This window comes from Emydura macquarii, unplaced genomic scaffold, assembly GCF_026122565.2.
Source record: "Emydura macquarii macquarii isolate MOO-44397 ecotype Brisbane River unplaced genomic scaffold, CSIRO-AGI_Emac_v2 contig_3108, whole genome shotgun sequence".
NCBI lineage: Eukaryota > Metazoa > Chordata > Testudines > Chelidae > Emydura > Emydura macquarii.
In genome coordinates this window covers 558,409-577,161 of record NW_027133245.1, presented here as the reverse complement: position 1 = coordinate 577,161, position 18,753 = coordinate 558,409, and the positions used below count along the sequence as shown (strand labels likewise).

The following is an 18,753-nucleotide window of genomic DNA, read 5'->3' as shown; positions in this document are numbered from 1 at the left end:
GCCACATGCTTCTGAAGAGGGAAGAGAGATGTCATACGCTGGATGTATGCAGAGCCTTGGCTTTCTACTTGGATCAGATGAAGCCGTTCCATAAGTCCATGTAGCTGTTCATTGCGGTGGCTGAAAGGATGAAAAGCTTACCTGTCTCAATGCAATGAATCTCCTCCTGGATAACCACCTGCATAAGCTTCTGCTATGACCAAGTGAAGGTTCTGCTACCGGGCAACATCACAGCTCACGCCACCAGAGCGCAGGCATCTTCAGCAGCATTTTTGGCACAAGTGCCTATGCAGGACATATGCAAAGCTGCTACATGGTCGTCAGTTCATACCTTTACGTCCCACTATGCTATTGTGCAACAGGCTAGGGGTGACGCCATATTCGATAGGGTGTTGTTGCAGTCCACCATCCTATGAACTCCAAACCGGCCTCCAAGGTACTGCTTGCAAGTTGTCTGCGATGGAATGGACATGAGCAAGCACTCGAAGAAGAAAAGATGGTTACTTACCTTGTAACTATTGTTCTTTGAGATGTGTTGCTCATGTCCATTCCATGACCGGCCCCTGTCCCCGCTGTCAGAATTGATGGCAAGAAGGAACTGATGGGGTGTGTAGGGCCGACAGCACCTCATATACCGCGCCGTGTGCGTGGGACTCCAGGGGGCACCAAAGCCGGCCCTATGGGATCTGCTAAGGGGAAAAGTTTTCCAGTAACTGTGCATGGGGCACACACGCACCTACAATGGAATGGACATGAGGAACACATCTCGAAGAACAACAGTTACAAGGTAAGTAACCATCTTTTTTGAAGCTATGAGAGCTCAGAACCAGCATTAACTTGATTAATTGCATTTTTCAATAAGATTCTCATTAAATGAGATGTATTAATTTTTTTTTTTTTTTTTAAAAAGGTCCACTAATCTTTCTGCTGCTCCTTGTTAAATGAGTGCAGCAATCCAAAGGAGCTTATAACTTTCAGCAGGGGTTTCAGAAAACCTTGTTGACATCACTGCATCACTTGTACTAGTTTCAGTTTTGAACACTGCTTCTGTTTAGGGGTTTGTTTTGGGTTTTCATGGCCGCAGGTCGAATTCTGTAGAATAACAAGGTAAGAGTCGAATGTTGATTAAATTAATTTGCTAAATCAAATTATATTAGAGCTAAAACATGTATAAGTAACAAAATATTTCTAATAAAGAAGATAAAAGCAAGTAAGGGTCATCAGACTTCTCTAGCTGATAATTCTAATAGAAGTAGAATGGTAATTTACTAAGGCCCAGTCTACACTGCAAACTTAGGTTGATTTATGTTGCCTTGTATCAACCTATTTATGCATGTGTCTGGATTTAAATTTGTCTCCGGATGACATAAGTCTCCCGTTACTAATGTGCAGTAAAACCATTTCCTGCAGCAGCTTAGAGCCATGGTCAACCTGTTTTGGTAGTTGCATTGGGAGTGAAGACGCAGCCCTGCCCTGACAAGATGTTTTCACCAGGATTGGAGTGAGAGAGTGGTGCAATGCCAAGGCACTCCAAAGCTAAAGTACCAATAAGTATTTCTCATTAAAAGTTTCTATGGAAATAAGGGAAGATTTCTTGTTGACCCTTAAAGTCCTTCAGCTCCTGTTCCACAATGCCCAGTCCCTCTGACAGTCCATTGCTGCCCAGACAAACCTGTCCAAACAGTCCCTGTGACAGATAGACCTCTGGTGCCCAGGGGTGACAAAGACTGGAAGCTCGTCTCCTCCGTTTAAAAACCCTGTGTGTTTTTTAAATGCCCTTTCCTGATTGCCCTCTTTGGTGAGCACACCCAACAGCTGACCTTTGTTGTTTACATCCAACCAACCATTTGTCCATACACTCAGAGAGGTACTAGATGCACTTCTACTGGGAGCAGTCAAGAAGGATTAGATCTCCTGGGCCTGTGAGGAGAAGAGTTTGTGCAAGGACAGGTATGGAACAGCTGGAGAAACATGGACATATACAAGCAGATTGGATGGAGGATACAGGCAAGGGGTATGACAGTGCTGCATGAAAGTGAAGGCACTTTGCCAGGGACACAACGTGGCAAGAGAGGGCAACAAGAAATCTAGTACTGCCCCACAAAGCTGCTGCTTTACAATTAACTGCATGCCATGCTTGGTGGTGACCCCACCAGCACCTGTAGACCACTGTGGATACCTCAGAGGAGCCTGAGATTGAGACCTCTGCTCTGAACAGTGAGGAAGGGGGAGAGGAGATGTGTGAGACTGCAACCCTTCTGTGAGCCAGGACCTCCACAGGAGTCTAGCTGGTCCTGCCAGACAACTGTGGATGAGCCCACCAATGAAAGGAAAGGGAGATCGGGTAAGTGTGTGCTGCATTTTTCCTTATAATGTTTTATTTGCTTTTCCTTCCTCTCCCTCCACTCCTTCCCCCCACCATTTACAGATGGCACCTGTCCCATCCCAAAGTGTTCAAGACAAAAGGATTGATTTTTCATTGTTTTACTGGTATTTTGTGAGAAAATAAAAAGTTGGGAAGTAAATTTGAAACAAGTTCCTGAACAGTACCACGTCAGGACAGTTACATGATCCACATCCATTTAGTGTCCTGTGCTCAAGTAGAGGTAGAACAAACCGATAAGAATCGGCATCTGTTTCTATTCCTTTGTTGGGCGAGGTGAGGTGCTACATGGCGCGCCTTGTTTATGTGAATAGGGATGTCCCTTTTATGTTCCCAAGAGTTCTCAATGACACTTTCATGGAGTTACTCAGAAACCTTTGGGAGAGGATTGCAAAGGATGGCAGTCTTATTTCTTCCTCCATGGTAGGACACCGAGTTCTGCTGGCACCATCGCAGCAAATAGGCTAGCAGCGTACAGGCCCAGGTGGCTTCAGGATGCCAGTAGCAGCTGAGTTCTCTGTGCTTGTGTGACCCTAAGGATTGAGAGCCAGAATTCATTGCCTGTGGGGGAAAAAGTGCCAATAATTACAGTGATTGCCCTATACTCGTACCCATGGAATAGGGGCTGAAATTTTGTAGTTTCATGCAACAGAAAATCTGCTCCGTCCTCCTCCTTGCTAAGCCATATTCACCATGGTTGGAGCTGGAGAGGTGCTATTCTGAGGTGCTCCAAAGCTGAGGTATCAATAGGCATGTCTCATTAAAAATGTTATGGAAATAAGGGAAGGGTGTTTTGGAACTTATCTTTCCCTTTTTGTTGTAACTATACATTTAATGTTGCATCTATCTGTTTTTTATCAGCAGCTTCTGATGTGGTAGCTCAGAGGGGCACCTCTTCCACACCTGCAGTACATCTGACCCTGATGAAGAGGCGAAGGAAAAGGATTAGGGTGAACATTTTATGTGAGAACCTACAAGCCAATGTTATATCAGACTGTGAATAAAGAACTTGGAGGGCCAATATGACCGAGTGGATGGAGAAGGACAGAGGGGACAAAAAAACAAAAGTCATAGAAGTCCCAGCAGGACAAGGAAAAGAAAATGTACTATGATATAATGGGTCTTTTGAGACAGCAAACACAAAAGCTGCAGATCCTAGGTATACATGTCCAAAAGTGCCACTGTCATCAGCTTTTGCACTCCTTGGAGAACTTGCTGCTCTCTACATCCCTGACATACCTCATAGCATAGCAAAATCTCATTCTTACCTGTATCACTCCATGCCGAGGGACAACAAGGAAAACCACAGATTTACATATGCTGACCTGTGAAAACACAGATTGATGTATGTGTGGCCACAGTGGACTACATTGGACTATCTTTTTTTCAATAGGAATTTTAAAAGTTTCACCCCATTATGTTGTGTGTATAACATATATGTTTGTTTGCACTTTGATTTTGTGCACTCAAGTTTTGCTCTCAATAAAGTTGTATTTTTGGAGAATCAAAGTATCTTTATAAATTCACAACAGATATTACAGAATGCATAGTGGCAGTCAAGAAATCAAACAGTATTTATAAATGTATACTAAGTATCACCAAATTCATAACATCAGGGAAAATACCCAGCCATACTTCTAACTGTTCAGCAAGTTCCACACAGTTCATAGCAGCAGGCAAAGCCCCAGGCCTTGAAGTATTTATAATTTGCAGCCACCACGACACAATAAATACCAGCAGGCAAAAACCAAGAAATAGATTATTTAAATTAAAAAAGACAGGCACTATCTCAAGCCAGCAAGAGAGAACACTACTGTGGCTGACTGTGAAAATGAACCTTTAAAGCATCCCTTACATGCATAGCTCCACATTGTGCTCTTCTAAAAGTCCTGGCATCTGGCTGTTCAAATTCAGGAGACAGCTGCCCCACATCACCGTCTCCTCCCTGGTAGGCAGATTTTTTCCCCCTTTGTCTCACATAAATTATGCAGCGCACAACATGCAGCAACAACCATTGGGATGTTTTTCTTGCTGAGATCTAATCTAGTGAGTAAACAATGCGAGCTACCCTTCAATTTGCTAAATGCACATTCCACAATTATTCTCCATCTACTGAGATGGTAGCTGAATTTTTCATAGGCACTATTCAGATGGCCAGTATATGGCTTCATGAGCCAGGGGAACAAGGGGTAGGCTGGAATCACTATTGGCATTTCCAAATCATCATTGGTAGTGTGCAGGTTGGGAAAGAATGTCTCTGTATGCAACTTTCTGAACAGTCCCGTGTTCTTAAAGATGCAAGCATCATGTACCTTCCCTGACCAACCTATAGTGATATCAGTGAAGCATCCTAAGTGATTCATTAGTGTTTATATAACTCTGGAAAAGTATGCCTTTATGTTATGAACTCAGTAGCTAGGTGGGCTGGTGCCACAATAGGGATATGCATTCAGTCTGTCACCCCACTGCAGTTCAGGAACCTCACTGCTGCAAATCTATCCACTATTTCTTGCACGTTGTTGAGAGTCACAGTCCTGCATAGCAGGTGACTATTAATTGCCCTACACACTTGCATGACAATGGCTCTTGTGGATTTTCCAACTCCAAAATGATTTCCTGCTGACTGATAGCAATCCAGCATTGCAAGCTTCCAGAGCGTGATCACCATTTGATTGTCAACTGTCAAAGCATGTTTCACTTGGTGTCTCTGCACTGATGGGCTGGGGTGAGCTTAGCACACAGATCCAGGATTATGACCTTTCCCATCTGAAAGTTCTGCAGCCACTGCTGCTTGTCCCAAATCTGCATTATGATGAGATCCTGCCACTTTGGGCTTTTTTCTTGGCCCAGAAGCATCGCTCAACTGTCTGCATCTGCTCCATTAACGTCACGAGCAACATGGAACTTTTTTTCGCTGTGTCAATCAACAAACTCTCCTCAAAGATATCCTCATGTTCCTCATTGTGATCCTGGTTATTGTAGTACTTCCTGAAGGTCTGCAAATACAGGAGAATCATGCAGCCTGAGCTATGGGACTCTGAGTCAGCTGACTCAAGCCAGCTACGAGTTTTTTATCTCTGTGTACACATAGCCTATCTCTGCCTCTTTCATGGAGTTCATGTGTGATATTAGGGAAGTCACTTAAACCAAACTTCTTCAGAGTTGGTTACTAATTGTGTGTTCCTCATTGTCTGGGTGTCCTTGGGGCCTGATATGACTTGACCCTATGGGGCCTGATTTGCCGAATGGCTGAGCACTCACAACTGCAACTAAAATCAACAGGAGCTGTGCTTGAATATGTAAAGTGCTATATAATGCTAAGTTCTCTGAAAAATTAGATCCTAGGTGGCTAGGTTTGGTGGCTAGGTGGCTAGATCCTAATCCAAAATTAGTGGATTTCTTTTTTACCTTAATCTCTGTGCCTCAGCTCTCTATGCATAAATGGGGATAATACTTCTCACCTCTCAGGACGTTGTGAATATTGATTAATGTTTATGAAGCACTCAGATACTATCGTGATAAGCACCACAGAAAAGCATATGAGGAAACTAATAATTCTGTGTTAAGAGCAGGGTTTGAATAGTGTGCAGTAAATAAAGCCTAGGGCTACACATTGAACAATGAGGAGAAAACAAAATACTGAATAGTTCTGGATCGCCACTGGGAATGGCACGTCAGGGCAGCATGCAAGAAACAGGGCAGACACACCGTAAAATCTGGTGGTTTATTCCATGATTAGATTAACCAAACCAGTAACAAAAGAGCTTCGGTAGCACCACATTTGTTATCAAGAAGCCAAAAACAGACCCTTTAGGCATTCTAGCCCTTGATTCCTATCCAGACAAATCGGTCTAATATGGAGACTGGTTACTGAAAACCCAGTTCACCATATCTGAGGTTCTACCAATACCAAAGGATTGGTCAACCCTAGGTCAACAAGTATCTCAGATCTTACTCAAATATAATGCTGCCAGCCAATCCTTATAAACTAACTAAAGATTTGTTAATAAAAGAAAAGACTGGAGTTATAAATGGTTAAAAGATCATATACATACAAACATTTGCAAAGTCCTTTGATCAGGTTTATAGCAGTGATGGAATAGTCTGCTGGTTTGCAAAAGTCTCTCTAGTAACATCCAAAAGATTGGAAGGTCCTCAGTCCTTTGTTCAAAATGCTCTTTTAGTTGTAAATCCACAGTCTAGAGAATTAGAGCAGGAATGAGGTAAAATGAAAACATTTCAGGTGTCTTTTATATCTTCTGCCATGTGCATGGAAATTTATTGTCCCAAACAAAGCCCACAGTCCCTCTGTACAGAAAGTTACTGACAAAGATGGAGCCTGAAGTCACATATCCATATCACATGCCCTAACATGTTTTGCTGACTCACAGGGGTGGCCATTGACTCCTTGCATCTTCAGGAAGGGCTATCTAGTGAGTTGATTCTTCTTAATGGTCCAAGCTTGAATAGTCAATTTACAATGGGCTGACAAGACTGGAAGTAAACTATCTTGTGGGTGTCACCCCAAGAACAAACACATTTGAAATAATTCCTGCTTTTGATGTACTTAAAATTTTTTTTGCTGTTACTATTTGAGTCTTTGGCTATCTGTTCTTCAAATTATTTTTGTCCTTCCTTATAGTTTTACACTTCACTTGCCAGAGTTTGTTCCTTTCTATTTTCCTCAATAAGATTTTAAACTTCTACTTTTTAATGGATGCCTTTTTGCCTCTAACTGCTTCTTTTATTTTGTTGTTTAACCACGGTGGTACTTTTTTGGTCCTCTTACTATGTGTTTTAATTTGGGGTATGCATTTAAATTGCGCCTCTATTATGGCGCGTTTAAAATGTTTCCATGCAGCTTGCAGGGATTTCACTTTTGGCACCGTACCTTTTAATTTCTGTTTAACTTTCTTGGTTTTGTGTAATTCCCCTTTCTGGAAATTAAATGCTACTGTGACGGGCTGCTTTGGTGTTTCCTCCCCACAGGGATGCTAAAAATTTTTATGTTATGGTCACTATTACCAAGTGGTTCAGCTATATTCAGCTCTTGGACCAGATATTGTGCACCACTTAGGACTAAATCAAGAATTGCTTCTCCTCTTGTGGATTCCAGGACTAGCTGCTCCAAGAAGCAGTAATTTAAGCAGTCAAGAAACTTTATCTCTGCATCCTGTCAGGAGATGACATGTACCCAGTCAATATGGGGGTAGTTGAAATCCCCCATTATTATTGAGTTTTTATTTGTATAGCCTCTCTAATCCCCCTGAACATTTCATTGTCACTGTCACAATCCTGGTCAGGTGGTCAGTAGTATATGCCTACTGGTATATATTTATTATTCAAGCGTGGAATTACTATCCATAGAGATTCCATGGCACAGTTTGATTCATTTACAATTTTTTTTGTTTGACTCTATGCTTTCTTTCACAGACATTGATATTCCCCTAGTCTGTTCTTCTAATATATTTTGTACCCTGCTATTTCTGTGTCCAATTGATTATCCTCATTCCACCAAATTTCTGTGATGCCTATTATAATCAATATCCTCATTTAATATGAGGCACTCAAGTTCACCCATCTTAGTATTTGGACTTTTAGCATTTGTATAATAAGCACTTTAAAAAATTGTCATTTTTTAGCTGTCTGCCATTATGTGATGTAATTGACTTGGGACTCTTTTTCATTTGATTGTTTCTCATGAGATCCTACCCATATTTTATTCTCTTCCATCCTCTCCTCCTGAATAGGATATAGAGAATCTCCATTACTAGATACCCCCCAAGGGATGTCTCTGTCCAAACCACATGCTCTTCAGCACCTATAGGCTTTTCCACAGCCCTTAGTTTAAAATTTGCTCTACAACATTTTTAATTTTATGTGCCAGCAATCAGGTTCCATTTTGATTTAGGTGGAGCCCATCCTTCATGTATAGTCTCCCCCTTTTCCAAAGGGTTCCCCAATTCCTAATAAATCTAAACCCTTAAACAGTGGGCAGCAGCAGAGGCAATGTGAGCTGTCTGCAAACTCAGAAAAACAGCACTGATCAGTTGTTCAGTATTTAGAAAGTTATCTTTGCAACTATAAAGATGAAAATTGTAACTTTTTAAAAATAAAAACTTAGATCCGGCAGAAGTTGATGGTATTCATGTTGGATGTTTTCTGTATCCTCTGTGTGGTAAATGGATTTTTCAAGCTTTTGGGGCAGGAGGGTATTTACTACTTTTGGAGAAACTTTGACAAGAAACTTACTGCAATTAATTGCATCCTAGCAATGTTTTAGATTTTCTTAACCTATGTCATCAATGCAGAAACTGAGAGAATGAGCAATGCGATTGTTTGTTGCATTTATGGTAAGAAGTTTAGGAAAAGACAAGTCTCAGAACACAAATTACTGAATTTAATAACTTAATCTGTCAGTTTTATTATTTTACTGTGCTTTTAAATGTATTTGAAGTTGATGAAAGCTTCCTAAAATATATGCAGGTGAGTATTTGCTTCAGGTTGGGGGGCTGTCTGTAAGCCAGTGTTCTCCCAACAGCCATGGGAGGCAGGAAAGTGTTTATTATTCCCATTTTACATATGGGGAAGCTGAGGCATGGAGCTTATGTAGTCTGTACGGGAAGGCTTTTGTTCATTTGTTCAGTATTAAAAGGTATATCTCAAAATAAAAATGAAGAACATTTCTTTTGCTGTATGAACACTCACTTTTTCCTGATTAAAAAACATTATAGCTGAGAATTTACACACAAGTCAGGATAATCAAAGTTACAGTTCCCACAGCAACCAGCTCAGACATATTGTGTATATTGAAGCAGAGGATCTTGCTGCCTTTCTCTCCAACAACTGCTATCACTCAGGCGGATTTGGCGGAAGGAGGTGGTACTATAAATATCCCAATCCAGTTAAGTATGGTGGTGGCTGCTAATTTCCACAATTTCTTTCCTTTTGGGGAGTCCCTTAGCACTCCTCTCAATTACTTGGGCAGAGGATTTGGGCATGTTATATGTAGTGTGTGTGGTAGAGAAAGAATAGCTGATACGGAATGTTATGAATGTTTTATCTGCATTAATTCAAAATGACCTCATTGTCAATGAGAGGAAGCCGCAAGTGAGTTATGCAGTTCATCCCAAATGTGTACATTTCTACTCCAATTTTATTTGAAGGCCACTTCTATTAAGCTGCTGATTTTTCTTAATCCTTTGAATGGTTAACAGGTTTCCATTTTTATTTTTATTTTTTTTGCTGCAAATACTTTGTTTTGTTTTTTCTTTGACTCGTGAGTACCTGTACTGGTGTCTGTTTGCATGGTCTGTTGAATGCTTCTCTGTACTATTGTCTACTTGTAAGCTCTTTTAAAGAATAGTCAAAACAAATAACTGTTTGTGGCCAAGTACAGCAAAGTTTTTTTTGGGACTCTTGTTGATTGACAAGATAATTTAGTTACTAAACAATTAACAAGAAACACAAAGTAGACAAAGACTTCTGTAGTACTTTGTGAAAAATAGATGACAAACTACCTTAGTAAAATTGTGTCCTATATGTATTGGTCATTAAATTTCCTTGATACAGTAAACTTGAAATTTTTATTCTTACCCAGAAAATGGGTTTGGAATCACTACATATATTTTATGCTGATTCAGTACATTAAGCCGTTCTTTAAATTAGTTCCCTTAATTTTGATGCTTTCTTAAAATGCTTTACAAGTCTAGATGGTTTATTAAAGTTTGCATTAGATCCATCAACATTACATTAAATATGTGTGTTTACTGTTATACAGACTTGCCAAAGTCCCACATGTTTGATTTATTCTTCATTTCAAACATTATTTAGGGTGCTACATTTTAGTTTGAGGTTGCTAAAAAGCTTACATAGGCCAAATTCTGTTCATTTGTTTCTGTACCACCCCATTGACCCTAGTGTGATTGCATGGATATAAAAGAACAATTTTGCTGTATTTATTTGAGGACTAGTTTAAGAAATGCAGATTTGAATGTTTAGATGATAGGTCTTCGGGTCAGGTATGGTTTCATGTGTTTGTACATTGCCTAGCACAGATATTGCTGCTATAACAGAAATAATTAATATTAAAACTGTGAGCCAGGACTTCAGAGTTCTATGCTTATTTCCTGTGATTCTAGGTAGGTTATTTAACTCTTATCTCAGTGTCTCTCTCTGTAAACTGGCTATAATAATTTACATACAGTGATGTTGAGGGTTGTTTGTAAAGTGTTTAGAATTCCTTGGACAAAGATTTCCTATAAACGCTAAGCATTTTATTTCCGGATTGTCAGTGAATTATAGGAACCGATGATGGAAAAATTACTTATTTAATAAGACAAACTATAAATGTCCAATGCCCTTCACTAACTTGGACTGAGTTGTGTAGCCCTAAAATAATGCATGTGTATCCCCTTCCACAAACACATACCCAGTTGCATTACACATAACAGCAACATCAAACACATACTTTTCAATATCTGTTTAAAGGCTAAAACAGTTTTTGCTTTCTGAATATTAAGAGCATTCTACAACACTTATCAAAACCCCCATTCCAGAATATTTAGAGACCAGCTCCTTCAAAATGACTAGGATTATAAAAGAAAAAGCAGCTTACAAAGCTCACTTTCTGTAGGTAATCAAAGTACTTCAAAACCAATGAAACAAGATTTTGGAGGATTTCAGGACGAGATGAATATGCACAAACCAATAACTGTTAAAAATCACAGCAATTGAACTTCCATGACTTTATTCAGATGCTCATTAAGAGCGAATGAAAAAAGAGTTTTAAAAAATGTTTGAAGAATGATCAGTTTAAATTTTCCTTGCTCAGTTTTATCTCATTGGTTCTAGGTATACACCTCTGAACCCCTCCCTAATACATTCCTCTCCATCTTTGCTGGTTCCAATCTTCAAACACTTTTAAAGCAATGCGTTCCCTAGTGTGGTGGGGTTTTTCTAGTCCAACTATATTAAGTTTTTTCTAAGCTTTCCTCCTAAGTCAACCCTCTAGGCTGTTTCTATCTCTCTCTTTGTAATTAGTAAACTTGTGTAACTTTTATATAATCCAGTGTGTTTAAATTGAAACGACTGGGCAAGTATTTAAAGTAATAAGATGGCATATGATTCTCTTAAAGAAATAATTAACTTAATATACTGGTACTCTCCAGGAGAGGACTGAGCAGTACAGAGCATACATTTCTGAGGGAAGATCCGGGAGTAGGGATGTGTTGTGGTCACCCTGCAGTATAACCAAGGCTGGTGAGAGCCAGGGTGTAGCTGGCAGGTTGCAGTTACACAGAGACATACAAAGTGTGGCCTGTGTGGTGGAAGGCTATTTGTGAGCAGCCCAGATGGGAGCTGCTTCAGCAAGGTATTGTAAGCCACTCAAGATTACAGGGTAGGGGTGACACAGCCCCCCACTAGTCTGGATTGTGCCCTGGTATGTCACAATGGCTTTAATTTATAATAGATTTTAGAAAGATGCTATCTTAAATTGTTTTATGGGGTAAGTAATTACAAAACTAAAAGTTAAGACAGAAGGCAAATCAATTAAGCAGCATAGACAAGGGAGGGATGATGTTTTCAGAAGAAATTTGAAGAGGTGGAAGCGAAGGAAAGCTTTTTCAGATGTTCTTGCCCCTTCCTTAGAGCTTTGTGTGCCTTCCTGCTCTAGGAGCGCACCTGTGCTGCTGCTCATGCACAAAACCATTTTCCCAGTAGGAGCAGCATTGTGAAACTCAGATCTTCAGATGCATTTTGGTGCTTCTCTGTGGAAGCACAGTGATAGGATGTGCAGCAGTACAATCGCTATTGTCCCACAGTGCATGGGGAAATGTATCTCCCTGCGGTTAAATGCCTTAGTCATAATTACTGGGCTGCTGTGCCTGTCACAGTGAGGAGGAAATAGAACACATTAGTTCAAAATTTGTGTAGTAGGATGTAGAGAACACTGATCTGAGAGAATAGTCTCCTAATTAAGATTTAAGGAACAAAAGAAGAAACTGGTTCCAAATAATCCATCCCAGGTTTGACACTTGTCCTAGTGTATTATTAAAGGAGGTGAGAGAAGCACAGGTGAACTACTCTCAGGAGAGGAAGAAACAGAAGGCTTATCTATACAGAGATTTACACACAGCAAGCTGGGTTGTGAGTGTACAGTATACCAGCCTGCTATGTGCTAACTGTCTATGTGGACCCTGCACAAAAAGTTCCGTAGTGCTCTTCGACATACTGCTGTTAGAAATTTGCTGACCAGAAACCAAGATAGGCAGCACTGGAGGTGAAAGTTTGCCCCCTCTGTGGTTGTCTACATTTAAAATTTTTAATGGCATAGCTGTGCTGACCTAAACCCTGGTGTAGAACCAGTTAAGTAGAATGAAGAATTCTTCTGTTGATGAATCTCTGCTTGGAGAGGGAATTACTTACAGTGATGGAAGAACCTCTTCTGTCACTTTAGGAAGCATCAACAGTATGGTGCTGCAACTATGCCACTATAGTGTGGACATGGCGTAAGATGCATGAAAAGAATGAGACCAGAAACTTGTGTTCTTTTGGTTGATCAAGATTCCTACATGTGGTGTACCAATTAAAAATGAATAAAGAATTCACACTAAAACTTTGTGGCTAGTTATTTCACAGTGGCATAAAATCTAAAGGGAACATGCTTTATTTAATGCAGATAAAAAGGGCTGATATGTCTGAATTTCTTTCCAGCATTAAGACAGAAATGCTGCCATGCTGTGTGGCTGATTTTTGCATTTAAATCCATCAAGTACAGAAGAAAAGTTCTGAAAGAATGCATATTTATTTGTCTTTCATGTTAAATGTGTGTGTAGTCCTTGGTTTGGGAACTGCTTCATAAATCAATGGGTTTCTTTTTTGCAGTTGCTGGAACTGAAAGGGGTAGTGGAGCCAGTATTTTCATTTTGCTTTTGGAAAATTACTGCAATGCTGTAAATCAGAATCTCAGTTAAATTAGGTGAGTATGTATGGACATTTTGGTTATGCTGACCACATAGGAAGTATTATATAAGAATATAAAATATTACTCGTGCATTGGTGTTTAGTCATGTAACTTAAAACATTGAGACAAAACTGTACCAGGTTGCCCCAAAATCTTGTGATCTTGATAGGTTTTGTATAAACATCATTTTTTCTTAGATGTTAGTTTATTTTAAGCAATTTTAAAAATGTATTCCTGGCTTTACTCTTGGATTAAGTAATTATGTATGCACTATAGGGAATTAATTCAATACCTTCTGTACTAGGTTTAGTTTAGCAGGAGCACAGAATAAAATTGCCATATTGGTTTCATTCTAGTGCTGCCTTTTACGGTAGTGCCACTGGGGAAGTGCTCTAGGAGCCTAATAAAATATGGGGTACCCCCACTGTTATGCTAAACTGAAGCCCAGTATCCTTGATCTCATTTCTTTATGTACTTTGAATATGTTTAGTACTTGATTTTGAGACCAATTTAAGGAACTGAATTTATAAGGACTAAAGATAAACTTATTTGGCTCAGTGTGGGATGGTATGGACTGACAAGGATGCCAGTCTTTTTTTTTTTCATTCTTTGCTGCTCCAGTCTATGAGTTGTAAAGTAAAATTGACAAGATCTTTGATGTCTTAGCTGAAGGGATATGAAATCTTGACAGATTCACTTTGCTGCTGGCATGTGTAGCAGAGCTGTAAGAAGGGGAAGGAAATCAGAGGGCAAGGGGGAGGGCAAAGCAAGAAGTAAGGAAAATGGGCTATAGGGGAAGTAAGAAAGGTCATAAAATTTAATGGAAAAAAAGGATAGAAAAATGTGAAAAGACTGAGGAAGAGAGACTGGGGGGGGGGGGGGGAAATAAACAAACAGCAGTAGTAGAAGTGGGTGTCCTAATATTCTTGCTTCGTTTTTTTTCCCTGCCACTGAGTTCTGAAACAGCCTAGCTGGGGTAGGAGGAGAAGAATACCTATTTTGTGTTAGCTACTTGATTTCCACATACTAAAGCAATGTTACTTCTGCCAACTACAATACCTAATTTAAAAAAAAAAAACCAAAAAAAAAAAAACCGTTTAAATAAAAACTGACATGGATTCCCCGCAGTGCCCTTACAGTATTTCCAATATTATGAAGAACCTGTTTTAATTAATCTCCTTCAGAAAGATATACTGTAAGGTTGTTTACTTTTCAAAAGGTTGTGACATGAATGAATGAAGGTACTGTGGTGAATATTCAGAACCTATTTGCATATTTCACCGTTGCTAGATTCATCATTGGTGCTATGAAGTCTTTGTTTGCCTTTTAGAAATCTTTTCTAATTTGAAGATTTTTAACCTGCTTTAAATTTCAGCACATATTTCCTATAATTCTCTGCTTTTGCCATCCTGATATCAAGGAAGTGGAAGAATTTTGTAAGGCATAAATTAACCGTGAGAATAGTTAATCAATCATTGGAACAGCTTTCCAATGCTTGTGGGGGATTCTTCATCACTGGCAATAATTATTTCAGGGAAGTTCTTTGTCCCTTTGTTATGCAAGAAGTAAATTAAATTAAAACATTTTTTGAAATTTAAATAATGGATTTTAATTTTAAAAATTGAAGTAATTTTAATTTACTTAGTATTGGTATGTCTCTTCCCATTTTATAGTCTTAAGTTGCTAAAATGGATTTTTATACTTGTTTCTTTAGTTTCCTAATTTTTTGTCTTAATTTTTAGATTTTATATAGTTTTTTCTAAATTTCACATTAAAATGCTCATCTGTGTTGAAAAGGACAAGTCCAGGTCTTCACTGCCATGTTTACTGTGAGAACAACACAGACACAACATTGATAAACAAATAGCCCCTGCTATATTTGCAACCAATACATTTAACTTTCATGCGTCAATAAAGTTGAACTACTTCAACTGGGCTTTAGTTCTCCACCAGGGTTTACAGGTTGAAGTCAATGGGACTTGTGCGCCGCAGGTCATTTTAGGTGCCTGTGAAACCCCCAACCTCAAATGCTTAAATGTGAGCATAGGAGCATTATGTTAAAGCTCCTTGTTTTTAAAGCTCTGGTCTGAGTGTATATATAAAAAAGTTTGTGGTAACTTTGTTAGTATTCTGAAAGTCTAAGCTTTTCATTGTTTACACTGACATAATTTTATTTTGAAGTGAGAAATTTTATGCCACAAAGTAGTTTTTAATAACAGTTTTAGCCTTTGATGCTGCAAATGCGTGTGTTTAAATAAGACTACTCCATGTGCATGTTTAATTTTAAGTCAATTCATGTGAGTAAAGTTATGTAGCTGCTTAGATTTTTGCAGAATTTGAGCTTAAATTTTCAGTATTTTGTTTTTTGTCCATAGCAGTTTTATAAAATTAAACCGAGACCCTACCTCTAGTGGCATTTTAAAAACAAAACCATTTATAATTTAGCTTATTATACATTTTAATCTGAAGTTGCAATGGCACAGATCTTTAAATTAGTTTTACAAATCCTCAGCCTGATTTTAAACCAGTGATTTAAAAAAATATTTAAAATAATAAATATTTTTAAAAATATTTAAAAAAAAAATTTAAATTAAAAAAAGTTAATTCAAATAATTTAAATTGCCTTGTTTTAATCAGGAATCCATACAGATGATATTTGGTGTTTGGCTCTCATTTAACAGAGGTTACCTGTATAGAAGGAAAAGTAGAAAGAGGGTTTTTTTTTTAAAGGAATATATATTTTTCCTTAATAAAGTATTTGTAAACAGCAGAGCTGAGGTTGAGTAGTGAATATATTTGATTGTTTTGGACTAAAACGACTTTGCATCAGACATTTAATTTTTTCAAAAATAAGTATTGCTGAAAAATATATATGCAGCATCATAGTGAACAAAAAGCAATGCATGAATAAAGTAAAAATATAACTATATTTTTCCAAAAAGTTTAGCAAAATGCTGCATCACACTTTCTTGATAGCCATCAGAATAAAGAGCAATGACTCAGCTAACCACCCCTAACAAAGCAATTATTAACATAGTTGTGTGCAAACACTGTAGTAAGCTTTAACATTAGAAAGTTTCTTGGAAGAGAGAGAAGGAATGAAAAGTAATGTTGCTGGAAAGTGTAAACAAAGTTCTGAACAGTCCTTACTAGCTTACTTTGTTAGTTATTCTTCAACTATCACATAGACGCAACAACTAATTTACACAATTGTTTCATGATTTTCTAATAAATCCTCCAGTGGTTGGAGTCCTGATTTTTTTGTTGCCAGTGTTAAGGAGAGTAACGGCAGGCTCTGCACTTTATTTGTGGTATCACTGAAACTTCATTCACAGCGTTTTAAGATTTAAAAAATACTTTATTAAGGAGAAATATATATTCCTTTAAAAAGAAAACCTCTTTCTACTTTTCCTTCTATACAGGTAACCTCTGTTAAATGAGAGCCAAACTCCGAATATCATCTATGGATTCCTGATTGCGGGATGCTTATGTCCTAGAATTTTATAAATAGCAATGACCACTGACACAGTATGTGAGATCCAGGCATTTTCAGGTTCTTCCTTAGCGCTGGATTGACTCAATCGGCAAACTGGGAACCAAAGTAGGGAGTGGATTCAAACCTATTTACCAAAATAAAAAGTATTAATTGTAAAATAGTCTAATACAACTTTGTTTTAAATCCAAACATGTTAGAGTTGGTAGTTGAGTTATCTTAGTGTTGGGCTTGGCTAATTTAATATCTTCAATAACTATCTGGAAGGAGAGGCTAGCAGCATGCTACTGAAAGTTGCTGATGCTAAATTGGAAGATGTTGAGAACTTGAGGTTATAGGTAACACAAAGGGGCCTAGGGAAGTTAGTAATATGGGGAAGAAGCTTTAAATAGGAGATTCAGACTGGAAGTATGCAAGCAGTATGTGGTTTTTGGGGTGATGGTGACAGAAATAACAGTCTGATTCTATGAGAAACTTGGAAAGTGGTATTACTGAAAGACTTAAGAGGGACTGAACAGCCAATTAGATGTAGCCAGTGCAGTCTCCAATGGCCAACATGATAGGTATTAAGTGCTTGAGGCTTCAGCATGGAGGAATAAAAGGGTGATAGTCCTTATGTGACTAACTCTGAGAACTCATTAGGAATTGGACAAGGGTGATCCAGTGGATATAGTGTACTTAGATTTTTCAGAAAACCTTTGACAAGGTCCCTCACCACAGGCTCTTAAGCAAAGTAAGTGGTCATGGGATAAGGTTCAGTAAAGTTCACCTGGATTAGTAATTGGTTAAAAGATAGGAAACAAAGGGAAGGAATAAATGGTCAGTTATCAGAATGGAGAGGGGTAAATAGTGGTGTCCCCTTGCGGTCTGCACTAGGACCAGTACTGTTCCACATATTCATAAATGATCTGGAAAGGGGGTAAACAGTGAGGTGGCAAGTTTGCAGATGATGCAGAATTACTCAAGAAAGTGAAGTCCAAAGGAGACTGCAAAGAGTTACAAAGGGATGTCACAAAACTGAGTGACTGGGAACAAAATGGCAGATGAAATTCAATGTTGATAAATGCCAAGTAATGCACATTGGAAAACATAATCCCAACTATACTTATAAAATGATGGGGTCTAAATTAGCTGTTACCACTCAAAGAGATCTGGGAGTCATTTTGGTTAGTTCTCTGAAAACATCTACTCAATGTACAGCAGCAGTCAATAAAGCTAACAGAATGTTGGGAATCATTGGGAAAAGGATAGCTAATAAGACAGAAAATATCATATTGCCTCTTTATAAATCCATGGTATGCCCACCTCTTGAATACTGTGCGCAACTCTGGTCACCCCATCTCAAAAAAGATATATTGGAATTGGAAAAGGTACAGAGCAACAAAAATGAAAAGCTTCCATATGAGGAGAGATTAATAAAATTGGGAATTTTCAGCTTGGCAAAGAGTCGGGCAAGGAAGGATATGATAGAGATCTATAAAATCATGACTGGTGTGGAGAAAGTAAGTAAGGAAGTATTATTTACTCCTCATAACTCAAAAAGTAGCGGTCACCAAATGAAATTAATAGGCAGCAGGTTTAAACATGAACAAAAGGAAATATTTCTTCACACAACGCAGTTTCAACCTGTGGAACTCCTTGCCAGAGGCTGTTGTGAAGGCCAAGACTATAATGGGTTTCATAAAAGAACTAGATAAGTCCATGGAGGATAGGTCCATCAATGGCTATTAGCCAGCATAGGCAGGGATTGCTTTTTGTCAGAGTCTGGGCATGGTTGACGGGATGGATCACTTGGATGATTAACTGTTCTATTCATTCTCTCTGAAGCACCTGGCATTGGGCACACTCGGAAGATGGGATACTGGGCTAGATGGACCATTAATCAGACCCAGTATGGTCCTTTTAATGTTC

The 18,753-nt window shown here is 38.7% G+C and overlaps 1 protein-coding gene across 6 annotated transcripts in view; it reads left to right on the top strand.

Annotated features, from left to right (window-relative positions):
* The window catches only part of CLOCK (clock circadian regulator), a 104,384-nt gene that overhangs the window by 18,457 nt on the left and 67,174 nt on the right, over positions 1-18,753 (top strand). For 5 of the 6 annotated variants that reach the window (XM_067530633.1, XM_067530635.1, XM_067530636.1 and 2 more), the window contains exon 2: positions 13,271-13,364. The gene's annotated coding sequence lies outside the window, so the exon portion shown is untranslated. Of the gene's footprint in view, positions 1-13,087; positions 13,365-18,753 lie in introns of those variants that run through there. The other variant, XM_067530631.1, reaches the window with a different exon arrangement.